This window comes from Brachyistius frenatus, unplaced genomic scaffold (assembly GCF_029030835.1).
Source record: "Brachyistius frenatus isolate BFR_SWC_R1_liver_20210118 unplaced genomic scaffold, ASM2903083v1 Contig_65, whole genome shotgun sequence".
NCBI classification, from domain to species: Eukaryota; Metazoa; Chordata; class Actinopteri; family Embiotocidae; genus Brachyistius; species Brachyistius frenatus.
The window spans coordinates 986,904-1,002,820 of NW_027210664.1; the positions used below are offsets into that span (position 1 = coordinate 986,904).

The 15,917-nt window shown below is 43.5% G+C and overlaps 1 pseudogene; it reads right to left on the reverse strand.

Moving 5' to 3' along the window:
• Positions 1-8,703: 8,703 nt before the first annotated feature.
• Positions 8,704-15,619, reverse strand: LOC138625760 (piggyBac transposable element-derived protein 4-like; annotated as a pseudogene).
• Positions 15,620-15,917: the final 298 nt, after the last annotated feature.

The following is a 15,917-nucleotide window of genomic DNA, read 5'->3' on the forward strand; positions in this document are numbered from 1 at the left end:
GGCGCTCGGCTCCTCGTCACGCTAGCGGCGTTCATTAAAAATAACCTTAAAGGTATTAAAGATAGACGGCGGTGGCAGAGTGTCGACCGGTTTTGGCTAAAATGACCCGAGGTTTACGCCCACTAGGATGAAATGACTGCAAACTGTTCTCTGTGGAGGATGGCCAGTCCCATCTTCAGGAAGTGAAATTGTGTCGGGTTCACACCAGGCTAGCACTGTTGTATTTTTCTGTAGAAAATTCAAATTTCAAAAAAGAAAAAGAAGAAAAAAAAGGTAACTGGTTGTAGATTTATATAAATGTAGTGTAATATAATGTTTGCTTTATTTTTCAAAATCCAGACAGCTGGCTTTTGACACCTAAGCTCAGCTGTGCCACACCGTGTGTCTGAAGTACAACATACCTGACTCCCGCTTTTACTGCGGGTCACCGGGGTATAAATCAGGTTAGATGACAAATTCCTCTCATCTGAAGCCCTTTGTGATTTTAAGTGAGAAGGGAAAGTATTCTTAAAAAAAAAGAAAAAGAAAAGGCTTCGCCGTGTGCAGCTTCAAGTGACAAAGGGAAGGTGTGGGTGGGGTGCAACGGGGTCAAAGTCATCTACATGTGTCACAGAACTGTGACATTTAGAGTCCACTCAACTGCAACCACAAAGGAAACAGAGAACAGCATAAAAAACACACGGCGGTTTGCCTCTGGGGGGGTTTCTGCTTCCTGTGCCATGTCTCCTGCTCACCTTGGACACTGGGTCAGTGTCAGCTGTCAGTGTCAGGTTGAGAGCAGGAATGCTAATGGACCCTTACCACGCCGCAGCCCGGTCCATCTCCCGTCCTCTGTCTCTGTCTCTGTCTCTCTCTCTCTCTCTCTGCTGTTTGTCAGAGGTAGGCCAAGCCATTAACTTTCCTTTAGTAGCCGAGCTTTGCGTCTGACTACGGCAGCCCGCAGACTCTGTCTCTACAAAAGATAGGCAGGTTCCCTTTGAAAAGCGGAGAGTAGCCTCCACTCTGTCTGTCAGAGGCACAGTTACTCCATGTGCAGTCCCTCCCTCCCGCCTCCCCTTCCTCTGTGTGCCTTGCATAAATGCTCGCAGATACGGCCGACATCTTCACTTCTAACGCTCAGAAGAAGCGCGGCTGTCGGGGAGCTTGAATGCGAAGGAACCGGCGGTCGCTTAAGAGCTTCTTTATTGCTCCACAAAAAGTGGTGAAAAAAGTTCAGGTTTGAGAAGTGGGAGGATTTCGGTGCAGTGGGAGAGTTGTTTCCGGCGCAGTTTCATTAACGGCGCTGCCTGAAGACGAGCACCAAAGACAGCAGTTAAGCCGGTAACTCGTACAGCGATTTAACGTTAAGCAGTTAGGTCGTATTTTTCGACCACTGAAGTCACGTAGGATGATTTTTTTGTTTTTGTTTTAATATATAAGAATGTGTTTCAATTGAAAAGCAGAAAGATCGGTCGGTAAATTGTGATGCGTGTTTACAACAGTCCAAACTGATATCACACCAAAGCGTGTAATACACCTGATAGTCCACTAGATGATGCTGTTAGGCACTAAAAGGACCAAAAACCAGGTGGTTAGATTTAGGAAAAGATCGCGGTTTCTGTTAAATTACACAATTTGGTTAGGGTTCGGAAAAAAAACTTGGTTTAAGTTGTTTTAGGTATGTAACGTTACGTACTTCAGGTTAGGTACGTTCACATTATTTACATAACTTGCTTACGAGATTTGAAAGAAACCCACGTTGTCTTTTTCTCTCTCTCAGACTCGAACACGGTGAAAGTCCTGTTTGTTTCCTCTAAACTCCTCCCTGCTGAAAAGGATGTTTCTTTCAGCTTTGTCTTACTGATATCATTTTTCACTAATAAATGTAAAAACTTTATTTGTTTTTTAAAAGGAGAGTCTGTTGTGAGCCCAAAAAAAAAATCTAGTGACATCATTTGTGTTTTGAGTAATTCCCGACGAGAATCGAACAGCAGGTCGAAACGTTTGGATGAACTTCAGAACAACATTATTGAAAATGACATTTCATGAAGATTTCAAGTTTCATTAAAATGTGAAATGATGGGATATGTTTACAACCAATCACTCTGAGGAATCTCATTGAACTATAATCTGACAACGACAACAACAACAGCGAGCTTCTTTTTTGTTTTTTTTCACCGGCGCAATTAATCAAAAAGCAATTACATTAGCATGCTCGGGAGATGGATTAAATGATTTTGACAATTTCTGTGGCTGCCTTGGCTCCGCTCGGGCCCCGTCCTGCTGTCTGCTAAGCGCTAAAAATCACGAAGACGAGAACATCGGGATAATTAGCCCAGAGGATGAGCAGGGGCTGTGCATGTCTGTGGCACATATCCAGAACCAGCCCCCACGTACTGTTCCAGCCACCATGTATTAAAGCAAACGTCTGTTTAATCACAGTGCGCCACATAGCCTCCATGCTTTATTAGACCATAAATGTGCTGAATGAAGGCCCGGTGCCTAATTAGGGAAGACTTCAGTTCACTTACTATCACATACTGTTTTCTTCCACCTTCCTCTCCCTCTCTATGTGTCTCTCTCTCTTCGCTGCTCTCACAGCAACTCTCTCCACAGTAGGAGGCAGTGCTGAATCCCTCCAGTCTTAAGAAGTCAACTCGCCCTCCAACTTCGATGTTGAGGGGGATTGCACTGGAGGCAAATCTCACTCCTGCCATTTCAGCCATTTTCTCTCTGAGCAATGCAGGTGGCCTCGGTGAGAGTGGCGAGGGAAGAAGGGGGAGAAGGGGGAGTGGGGCACTAGTCATGCAGAGAGGAGTCCTCAGTCTCAGCAGATGGACTATCAGTGGTGGGAGTGTAGTACCGAAAAGCTCAAAAGAACCCGACTTGAGAGGCACGGCTTGTGAAGGAGTTTCAAAAGGGGGTCGGGAGGTATCAGCCCGCTGGAGGCTTCGGAGTAAATGATGGGGAGAGAGACTCGGGGAACGCGGAGGACCGACTTACCCGGCCAAACTAATAAGAAAGCCTCCATACAGCACATGAGTGCATTGGTTAATAGCCTCTGCAGGTGAAAATAATAGGTGCGGCCTGCGAGCCAGAGAAGCTGAGATGCCGGTCGAGGTCCCGGTGGTGGAATTAGGGGTGAAGGACAATATTTGAGATTTAGGGGGGAGGGAAAAGGGGGTAGGGGGCTGGGGAAACAGCCAATGCCCACCTCACCCAGTCATTTATTTATATAAGCCTCCTGGTTCACGGTGGGAAAAAAAAAAAAGGTTGGTAATTACCATTAGCAATTACCACTGAGCAAGTACAGACACCTCTGTCGACTCTGGCTGGAGCTGCCAGATGTGATCTGGAGGTGAGAACGGGGTCTTCAGATACGCCCGAGGGCGCCGTTCCAGATCCCCGGTGCAGCGCGAGCAGTTCGAGAGCTCCCAAACAGCTCAAGTGTGGCATCGTATAACCGAAAACTGTGGCAGACAAGTGACTTCCACAGCTGCTCTGTTGTTGTTTTTTTATATGTATATATATCTGGCGCCAAAAAAACTCCTGGAGATCGGTGTTGTCATTTTCTACTGGAGATAACGACTCCCCTGCATGAGGAGGGGGACGACCACATCCTCACACAGAGAGGCAGAGCTGCTGAAAACAATGTCCAGCGAGAGAGAGAGAATTATAGGGAATGGGAATAATAGTTCAAGTGAATGCATCGCTCTCTGAATACGAGATAAAATAAGGGGCATTATTTTGCAGGAAGGGGCATTATCAGCGGGTTAGCGGCAGATTTTCGGGCACAGCCGTGGCAGGAGCTTATAGGAGGGTGTGTGTGTGTGTGCGTGTGCGTGTGTGTGTGTGTGCGTGTGCGTGTGTGTGTGTGTGCGTGTGTGTGTGTGTGTGTGTGTGCGTGCGTGCAGGAGACGACCGGACACGCCTGTGTCTGTGTCCTCAGCTCGCGGGCACCCGGGGAGGCAGGAGACGTCACGCTGTTCATAAAAGCACAGACACCCCGCCACGACGGTAATGAGACGAGACCGCCACCACCGAGGCGGAGGCGATAATTACACACACACACACACACACACACACACACACACACACACACACACACACACACACACACACACACACACACACACACACACACACACACACACACACACACAGCTGTACTCAGCCAAACACCTGGCGCACACACCACCCCTATTTAATTTCTGCTCAACCTCATATTCGAAAACTTCGACGCCGTGTAAAGGTGAAAGCCGAGGCGGTGGTTTTTGTGTAGTCACAGTTTGTTGTTGAGTCAGCCAACACAGTGGTCCGTGACTATCATGAAGATGTTTGTTGTCAGCATGGAAACATCTTAAAGAGTCATTATATTGTATGCTACAAGATAAAAGTCATGTTTTTCTTTAACTTAATCAATTCATCTGTTGATTCTGCTTGAAATATGTGTCTGATAAACCTGCATTTTAAGATGTATCGCTCTGCTAATCAGTATTTCTATTAGGGACGGGACAGTCGTTATAAAATCATCAACACGGTCAACACACACAAAGTTTAAACATTTAGATCACGATAAAACCAAGTGTGCATATCTAAATGTGAACTGTAAGAAAAGTTACTCATTGCAAACATAAATCCTGCAGGTTTATTGAGCTTTTTAGCATCTTTTCTATAACTGTTTTGGCTGCACGCTTTTTTTTATACTGCAAATCCATCCAAAAAGAATAGTACGAGCCAAAACTGTTTTTGGTCATGAGCTGCTCAGTTGAATATGAACTCGGGGGCTCATTTGCCCAACCACACACACACACACACACACACACACACACACACACACACACACACACACACACACACACACACACACACACACACACACACACACACACACACACACACACACTAAGGTGCACCTGGCGGTAATGTTGAGGTCAGACCTGCACACTTGCTTCGCCCTATTCTCCCACAGTTGTTGTTCAGGTGGTCAAATAACTGTTAGTCTCTCTCTCTCTGCAGTGCAGCGCCACGCCGTGTAATTATCTTTTGCCGGGATAATCAGCGGTGCCAACAGGTGATGGATGGTGAGGGAATGTATTGCAATAAACCAAGCAGGCAGTACCCCCGATAAGCCCAATCACTCAACTAGGAGCTCTAAATTTGTGATATATCTGACTCATTTTAAACCCAAAAGACAGGCCGGTCCGATGCCTCACAGAGCTTTTTAATTGTTAGACATCTGAGTGTGTGTGTGTGTGTGTGTGTGTGTGTGTGTGTGTGTGTGTGTGTGTGTGTGTGTGTGTGTGTGTGTGTGTGTGTGTGTGTGTGTGTGTGTGGTGGGGGGCGGCGGATCAAGTAAAATTACAATTTATTGGCATAGATGATGACGATCACCGGCCAATTTACTGAATGTTAATTGCTTCTGTTTTCATGTCAGTTCCAGTGTTTCTGAGCAGAAGAACAAATGAACGAGCTCGGCTCCTCAACACAAATAATAGGCTCCAAAATATTGCTCCCACATGGTACAATTTCATAATTTTTGCTGCATCTGATTTGAGTGTAAAACCGGTATGCTTTTGCATTTAAGGGAATTTATCCGACGCTCGTCCTGAGAGCGGGCGGGGCTGCAGAGGCTTGTTCAAGGACACTTTGGACAGGATCCGCGGCTGTTTGTTGAGCGTATTGTTAACTTTCAGTTTGAGGAGGGTTTGTGAGTTTTACAGACACGAGGAAACAACAGGGAGAATCGACAGATGTTTCTTCCGCCTTTTCGGCATCAGCGCAGCTATTTAGAACATCTTATTAGCCAGATTGAAATATAGAAATAGTAACTTTTACAAAGCATTTGGCTATAAAGTAACAGGCCTACTTGTTTTTGAACAATTCTGCATAGTTATAACTGCAGCAAAGTTTCTCTATTAATTTGTAAAAGTTTGCCCAGAAGGGATGCATTAACATAAGAGCAGATTTGAGATACTGGAGCTTGAAACTTCAGACATACAGTTGGCATTACTTTCCAAATGTATTTTAATACTCATGAGTGGAAACAAATGATTGATAACTTGATTTACATTGCGTTTGTTTGGTTTATTTATTGTTGCATTTAAAAGTTCCTGGTTTAACACAGACAACTCTTCACTGTTACTGTAAAAATACTCCTTCAGTAAAAGTCTTGAAAGTATTGACACGAAAAGTTAAAGTCTCGAACTATTATGAGTGACGGAGAAACCCACGTTTGCTCCCTGATTCGTCGTGACTTGTCCTTCCCTGATTCGTCGTGGCTTAATCACGTGACCCTTTCGAGAAAAAAATGGCATGACATCAGCCTTGATTACCAGTGGATAATTTAACATTATGGCATGAATTGCTGAAATTGTTGCCTACTAGTGCAGGGCAGTCCAAGGTGCAGCAGTGCAGAGGGCGCTCGTGGATGTACTTTAAAAAGTAGCATTAGTCGCAGTACCAAACCCGTGTTGTGCCTCAATGTTAAATCCACTGACTACATTAGGTGGAGGTGGGGGTGGGGTGTGTGCGTGTGCGTGTGTGTATTAATTGAATATACAAGTGTTGGGTGAGGTTGTCTAATGATATGTTGTCAGGTGTGTTAGGATGGACACGGCTTGTGTTGAAACTTCTCTGGACAGCTGTAGCTTGTAGTGGATATCGATCCATCAAAGTGTCACGAATTAAATCTGAGTGGTTGAGAAGGAATATTTGCTGAATTTTTTGTTGGTAAATTCTCAAACCGTTATTTAAGTGAAGCAATCTGAGATACATTTGATCAGCCTGTCATAAGTTTTTCATGCAAAATCCTGCCTCACTGGAGCTGTAAAATAAATGTAGTGACATAAAACTGTGGAAGTAGAAAGGGTTATTTCTCTGCTCCTGTAGTGTGTGTATATATATATATATATATATATAAAAATATATATATAAAAACAGGAGTTGGTTTTAAGAGCAGTAAACACAAAATTTGTTCTTGTTCTTTTCTTGCTGTAAAACCTATTAAACTGTATAAAAAAGTGGCCACGTGTTTATCTTTAAAGGTCGAAGATATCTTGCATAATGCAGCATTGTCACGCGGGAGAAATGTGAAGGCTGCGTGTCAGTGAACGCATCTCCTCGTATTTGATGGTGCACTTTTTGCCGTTAGTTCAGTCTTGAACTATGCGTGTGTTTTTGGCTGTAAATTCTCTGCAGTGCCGATCTTCACTGCAGAAAACCAAAGTGTGCAGTCAGTTTTATTTTAATAAAAGATAATCCAGCAGTTATGCTGTGTGTGCTGTATAGTTTGGACTTTTCCTGTCTTTGAACAGAGATGTAGAGAGAAGTCAAATCCTTTGGCACAAATTGCCTATTAATCATGAAGATGTTTGTCCGGCACAGCATAAAGGTCTCGATTCAGAACCTATTTGCTAAACAGCATAGTGCTATCCTGATTTAGCATTTGTGAGCACACTAAATCTCACGTTAAATGAATATAGGTGGTTCAAATGCAGATAAACTGACTCCATTAGGGTCTTCCCCTGAGATAATGATGTTGCATGAAAATGCAGAGTAACTGCAGGCGTGGGATGCTAAAGTTGCTGAATGTGGAAATACTGGAGCGAAGTAGAGGTACTTAAATATTTATCTGAATACAGTGACTCGGGTAAATGTACTTAGTTAAGCTCCGCAGCTGCCTCTGCCATGTAGACCCATATGGTCCCTTAAGGTGATAATTTCTGCAACAGTTGCTAAAGTTAATTGTTAATATGTTTCCCTGCAGTGCATCGGCCGCCTCTATTGATGCCTACACATTTTATCAGGGGCTATTTTTACAGATTATATGCTACTTATAAATTATTCAACCGTGCACCAGCTTGAGGTAAAAAAAAAAAAAAAAGAAAAGAAAAGTGAGACTCCAATAGGGAAAAAAAAGAAAAAGAAAATCATCTATTAACTTGTGATACGCTGACCAATGGGCAGAAACAACATTCGAAGCCCAAAGAACACTTAATGGTGTCACTATTTGACTGATGAAATGACGATGTTGTTAGTGGTCGTAATTAAATTTTGGACAATGCCGAGTCCTGAAGTGGCTTTTTTCCCCGGTTCGTTCCCCGTGACTCCGCGCTGAAAGTGCAGGGAACAACGAGTCAACACGTCCTACAGAGCTGAGAGTCGGGGGACCTCTGGCTAACATGCGGACAGTCAACGAGCTCGTTGGCCGAGAAGAGTTGGACCGGAGCTGAACTTTTCTCGCTAAGCGGACGTCAACGACCGGCTAAATTCCAGCATTTTTCTATTTCTGTGCGGAGGCAATTTTTGTTTTGTAGCCATAACTCTCTGCCTGGCGAGAGCAAAGAGGGTGAGAAGTTAATGACAGCTTTTAAAGCTTCCCCGGGTCTCTCCAACTTTTATCTAAACAAGAACAGAGTCTGTGAAAGCCGGCAGTGCAATGATGAAGGTTGGAGATGTCTTGTTTTGATTTTTTGTGTATTTAAGCCTTGTGTGGTGTTCATATTTTTGTTATTCAGCCAGTGTTCTTGGCTCTGGTGGACCCGCTGCATTTTGAGGTTTTTAATTCAACACAATCAAACAATTTTAAGTTAAAATACTCAACAGAAGTTTACTTCATCCCAATTACAAGTAATATAAACAGCATATATGGTAAATATTTGCCCTTTACCTTTGTTAGATCACATTTATGTTTTAAAGTGGTCCTAGTTTTTTGTTTGTTTTTTAATAAAATGTGTGCAGTGTACTCATGAGTACCACATTCTTGCCTTTCTTTGGCACACAGGATACCAGGGATGTGTCAGCCGTGTACACAAACTTGGAAGAGTTGACAGGCCTGTTCTTTGTAGTCAGCAGTTGGGGTCGGAGCTCAAACTTGTTTTTCTGTATCGTTCCCACCATGGTCAGCTTCCTCTTTAGGAGCTCCTGTCCCAGCTCGTACGAGGTAAAAAAATTGTTGCATGTGATGTTGTGTCCACTGAGTCCCTGAGTCATGTCCAGGACAACTCTCATTCCTTGATTTTTCTCAGGGGCTCCTCCATCAGGCTTCCCCGTGTAGACTTGTAAGTTCCCAGCATATGAGGAAGTGGCATCACAGGCAGCCCAGATATTTGAACCATATTTTGCAGGTTTCGATGGTACAGCATATACTGCTTAAAGGGGCAGCGGCCCCTAAATGGCATCAGCTGCTCATCAAATGTGAGATTAGGCCCAGGGTTGTAAAACAGGGGGCGGCGGTGCACCCACTTGTCCTACACTGTCCTGATGGCAGCTAGCTTGTGTCTCTGCTGTCAAACTGGTCTGTCGTCTCGGTTATCAAAGTGGATAATCTGGAAATTATGTGGAAGTTTTCCAGAGACATTGTTGCACGGAAAACTTCTCTGCCAGTTTCTGCATCCCACAGGGACTCTGTGGATTCCCCTTTAGACCTGAAAACTCCAGCAAGGATAAGAACCCCAAAGTAGGCATGTAAATGGGTTTGGTCCATCTTCTTCCATCTCTCTACAAAAACACGCCTTCCTTCTAAATGAGTGCAATCCAGAATCATTTTCTGGATGGAATCTGGGATGAAAAGCTCAAAAGAAGACTTGATGAGAAACTGCCATCCATGTTGGCCCTGGTTGAATCCTTATCACATTGGCAGCCATGCGGGGAGGCTCATTTCTTGGGCAAGAAGACCATTCAATTTCACAATTTTTTGGCATCCATATTTCTTCACTTGCTACCTGATGACAGGCTTGTTCTGGTCCTGGAGCTGGCTGCTGACGGGCTGGTCCTGTGGCTCGTCTTCCTTTTGGAACTAGCCGATGCTCAATCTCATCCTCTTCTTCAAAGTCACTGTCAGACTCTGAATTTTCAGAAATGTGATCCTCACATTGTGAAACCTCTTCCTCTACATCATCATCAAAAGCTTCTCTCTCTTCCAAAATCAATTGCAAAGCCCTCTGAGCAGAGAATCTTTTGGCCATCCTGGTCAGTTGTGATAAGGAACCACACTGGCAAAGCTATAGTTATTGTGTCCCGCCCCCAATTTGCAGCCGGGATAGAGTATGACCAAATAAAGATTGGTTCCTGCAAGACAAAGGGTAAAATGTTTGGGAATGTGAGAGCAGGAAGGTGTCGGTGCTTGAATTGTTCAACTAAGTTGCACACTTGTGTGGAACGGCAGGAGCAGAAACACAAAACTCACACACACACACACACACACACACACACACACACACACACACACACACACACACACACACACACACACACACACACACACACACACACACACACACACACACACACACACACACACACACACACACACCAACAGCAGGCCCAGACAGGAGGACCTACGATTTCCACACTTTTATTAGCCGCGGGTCAAGTGGACCCAAACATCCTGTATGTAATATAAATGTGTAGGGGGGGTGTACGGTGTGTGGTCATTGAAAATGCGTTCTGATATATGTTCTTCACAGAAAACGAGCCAAGGCCAATGAGTCTCAGTTTGAAAAAAATAATTAATCGTATAATTTTTCTTTTGATCAAAAATGAAAACCACACGAGGGTTAATATGAAGGTTAACGCTGCTGTCGTCACTAATGTAGCATTTTTACCCCGCGGACAATAGACACACCTTTACAACACCTTTACCCTGCAGTATACAATTCAGTTATACAGTGAGCAGTCTTTTCATGAACTCTATACGCTTAATTAAAGGTAACTCCTGCTTTATTACCATTTGGACCTTTTTTCTATCAGTAATACCAACATTTCATTCACTGGCTAAGATCTGGGAACATGGCAACACTGTTAAAACGCCCACATCTTCCGATCTGCACGTCGTAACCATCCGTCACAATTTACAGACCATGATGCTGATTCCAGTTTGACCCACGGTACTTGCTGTAATTGCACATACATGCAATTTGTAATGCGTTAAGAGATTTTTGCCACATTTTCAGTGCACTTCTGTTCACTTTTACCTCTTAATGGAGTGGTTTTAAATGTCCTTACTGTTTACAAGCTGCTACCGATATGCTTTTTAATATTTTTGGGTGGATAGGTTATCATTAGTGATGTAAAAATAATACTCAATACTCAAATTTCCCGAGAACAATCAATGCAACGACACAAAATAACAGATATTAACTAGTCTTTGTGTATGAGGTCACCAAATGTGGCGAATGTTACCCACAGCGAGACGGTAGGCGATGAGTGGCACCTGTGTTGGAAAAAAAGACAACTGCGACCTACACAATACACGCAGTATTTCTCAGTAGCCATTGTGCGGTGAGATAACAATATGAAACCGCATTGTGTTGTGTCACCATTATGTTGAGGAGGCCTTTATGTGTCAGACAATGACGATGCCGCTGCGGAGATTTGTCGAGAAGGGAACTCAATGTCAATGAGCTGCAATGAAGGATATGCGGATCGTTCGCTCAGCAAAATGTACTCACAGTCAAATCGCACGTACTTCTGAGATGTTGTTCGTGTTTGGTATGTCAGACGTGTAAGTAATGATATTCCAAGCACCGGTAGTGCAGATAAACTGCGTTGCATCCTTAAATTTGAGGAATGCCTTTACAATACTGTTGTTGTTTGTCACTTGGTCGATGGCCGGAGCTATTTCTGATTATTTGGGCAAAGACCTTTACTGTATATACGAGGTGCAATTTGAAAAGTTCAGAAACTGTTCATGTTGCACGCTAACGGTACCCAGCACGGTAACGTGCACGGAGCAGAAACTTTCATGAGTAAGTCTTCCAAGTTCAGTCGCTTGATCAACGTCAGCATCTGTGTACGGGTACGTGGACGTCTATGTGCAATTTCATCAATGACTTAAGCAGAGAGCGTCCATCCAATTTAGTCAACAGAGTCTTTGAAAAGCTTCAGAAAGTCTACGGTGATGAGGAGACGAGCCGGGCGAGGTGTTCTGAGTGACATTCACGTTTCAAGAGGGGGCGGAGTTTCACCGTCCAAGACCGAAGAAGGCGCGTCAGGTCAGGAGACACCGCGTGGGTTGTGTCACCGTGAATTCGTCCCCCAGAGTCAGACTGTCAACACCGAGTTCCACTGGGAACATCTGAGGCGTCTGAGTGGAAAACATTCGCTGCAAACCACCTAAACTGTGGCGCCATGGCAACAGGCTTCTCCAACATGACAACACGCCTGCTCACAGTGGAGAAGAGGAATCAGTTGAAATCACTGCATTGGCTCAGGAACACTTGGCTGTAAGCAGGCGTGTTAAAGACTTTGTGCCACAAAAATGTGACCCAAAATCTGATGTTTCTCCTCTCACGTTTCAGGAAATCACAAATGTTCACGTACCAGTGGTCACAAAAACGTGTATCATCCAGATGCTGATGTTTAATAGTCCCGTAATTTGGAATTCTTACTCACCAAAGTTATAGCTTCCCTCTGCTCCATGCATATCACTGTGCTGCGCTTCGTTCCTGCACAAAAACAACGACCTCTGAACTTTCTGATCGCACATTGATTTTGATGCAGAATGTGGGAAATCCCATGGTTACGACACAGTATTAAATGTGTGACATTTTCAACACTGGTGTCCGTCCGCCTCTGCAGCCACAGTCACACAAAGGCTTCTCTGTTAGAACATGATTTGCTGGTTTGGTGTAGAGGAACTTGACTCGGCTGCACAGAGCCCTGACCTCCACCCCATCCATCACCTCTGGAATGAACTGGAACCTCAAGAGCCAGCAAAGCTTTATCGTCCAAAAATAGTAGGCGGCTCTCGGGAATGAATGGGAACAAATCCTGCAGCCGGGTTTTTATATTCTGATGGAAAGAGCGAAATAGTAGAGAAGCAGATATTTGTCAATAGTGGTTACACGTCGATGTCATGTTAGGATATACTCATACTTTGGCCATTTAGTGGAATTCAGCAAACCAGCGCATGAAGTAGTATCATGCGCGACCCAAAATCCATCATGATGTAGAAATCATTTATCAAAAAGTGGAGGTAGAGTAGAATACATTCACCAAAACGATTTAATATAGAAATCTGCCGAAAACGAAACGTAACGCAGTTTTTCTTAACATTTTCAAATGTTGATGATAGTAAATAAGCAAACAGGAGCAAAACCAGTGTTGAATTACAGACCAAAACTTCATAGCCACAAAGTGCTGCATGTGACACAGCAAGCATTCGACCAAGCTTCCATCAGTGGTGTGAAAAAAAGCAAAGAAAGACTGAGAGAAAAATGTCTTGTTATATGTGCTGAGGCTAAACGCAATGTTTGCATTGTCCTTTTCAGATGGTTAATCCGGTGATATCACAACAATGTGGGAAAATGGCAAAGAGCACAAGGTGTCATAAAATAAAAAAATAAAAAATAAAAATGTCTGTGGCACTACGCTTGGCTCTGCCGCTGATGAAACTGTGTTTGTTGTGCTACGCCATGTGTTCAGCGTCCCGTTCGGCGCCGGGCGCGAGGCCTACAGCATATTTGTGTTTATGGGTGTTGTGGGGCGGTTGATTCGGGTCCAATAAAAAAACAAAAAAAACAGAAGAAGGAGAGAAAGAGACAGAGCGAGACAGGAAGTGGGACGAAGAGAGAGACAGACAAGGGCAGTTACCTCAGATGCAGTTCGCCCACATCTCATTAGTGCCTGCTTTCAGCCCAGCTGATGTTCACCACCTCCTGAATTATACATCCGCCACTAATTTGGGAAGGATTTAATATTGTATCAGCTTTATCTCTATCGGAAAAAAAAACTGCAGGCATTTCATAATTTATTTGTTAGAGCCCTCTAGTTATACCTTCTAAGCTTTAGAGGCAGGGGAAATAATCTCAAATTAGCCTAATTTTGAGTGTTATGACCCGCATGTATTTTCATGCATTTTAAGCGCTTATCAAAATAAAAAATTGAACAAAAACAGCTTTAAAAAAAAAAAAAAAGAATAAAGTCTACAAGAAAAAAAAAATCCCAAGCACAATATAGCGGTTTGATTTTCACTAAATACTCTGATATTAGTGTAAATCATTGCGAGGTGAATTCACTGCACTGGCTGTAAACCAGGCACTCCTGCTCGTGTGAGACATGACTGATGGTTGTATGCAGTAGATCCCCCCCCCCAATAAGTCATGCATATTTAATACAGTAAATGATCTTTCACCTCCAATTTCACGTGTACAGTATGAAATATTACATGGTTGTATATTTGCAGTTATGTTAGCCGGCCTCACACGCCACACAGACGGAGGGCGCACGGGCTGATCATGTTACAGTGATAAAAATAATGCCAGCCATCCATCAGAGCCTCAGAGGAAAAAGTCTGTCGCTCCCAGGCTGGGGGTTTAGGGAGGGCGGGGGGGTTATCTTTACGAGTGAGCTGCAGTAAAGCAATCATACCGAGCGCGCATTCAAAAGACGACGACTTTACTCTCGCGGGAGGTAAATTACAGCGAAGGAGCCCAGACAGGACCCGCCGTGCTTAGCGGAAAGGTCCGAGAGTCGGATCTCTTCCAATCAGCACCTGGCAGGAGGACATGTGACCAAAATGCTATCCAGCTAAAAAAAAAATAATAGCTGGTTTTGTTTGTTTTATTCTAATAAAACAAATCACTGCATAAATGTTTCCTACGCAGTTAAGACTCGGGGATTATTTATGTGAAATATCATGTTTCTGATAGAGAAACATGTATCATCATGTTATCGTGTTATTCAGCCTCCAGGTCTCTTTGAATAATTAATCTCACAAGCAACAAGCGAGGGAAATTAATTATCTTTTGTTTATGCTGCAGCTCGCCATAGCTGCCCCCATGACTCAGCCTTTTGTTTTGTTTATACTGCAAAGGTGATGCTCCGATCACTTTTCATTTAAATAATTAAAATATCAAAATTTCTTTTTTTTTTTTTTTTACTAAATTATTCACAAATTTGTCAGAATACTTCCTTTATTGGCCTGTTGGTCTTCTCGCAGCCCTCCACAAAATTGTTCCCAAAAAAAAATAAAAAAATGTATTATCTACTTTCACTTCAGATTAAATGCAACCGCCGTGGAATTGCCTTGTTGAATGGGGCTGTACAAATAAACTTGCCTCGCTTTGAGTATGAGTATCTATAACTGCTAATACTGCTCACTGTGTGCAGTCATCCCCGAACACAAGACATGACAATGCCAATTCTATTCAGCAGATAATTCAGACTGCAGATTCAAGGCAGCGTTTCAATCTCCGTTCTTCTGACGGAATAATATTCTGTAGCATCCTTTCACACAATTGCTGGTGAAACCTCTTATCTCTCCTCAAACTTGTCACTGGTACTTTGAAATAAATAAATAAAAAGAGTCTCAAGATTGCATCGGGACAGAAAAACAATGTAGGACCACAAAGTTGTTGTTGGGGGTTTTTTTTACATAGGAATACAGCGGAAAGAGAAACGATATCTCCAAAAAAAACAAGCTCCCATGTACAAACAAAATAAATAAATAAAATAAAACCTTACCAATTCTTGTGCGAGATTACCGGTTCTGCTGCTAAACACACACACGAGGAAATGACACGCTGGGAATCAGCAGAGTTAATCTCAGGCATGAATCACCTGGGGAATAACGGTCCCTCAGCTCATCAGAGTCCGAGGCAAAGTTGAGGAAGACACCTCCAGCAAACAGCACCATAACACATCCAATATCCCTGACGTGTTTAGCTGTCTGCCCACGTGTCCCCTGCCACAGGAGGAAAACCGGGAGATTAGATCACATTAGATAACGTGGGCAGATGACCCGCCAGGTGGGATTTTTTTTTTTTTTTTTTTTGAGGCGTGTTTTTGAACCTTTTTTCCATCAGGGGCAGCGATTCTTTCAGGAAAAGGCCAAAAGTGACACGGCAACATCGTCATTGTCGTGTAGCTCCTCCTTGCTCCACCGGATAGATTAGAAAATAATGTTTTCCAATAGTACTGCAGCATGAACACTT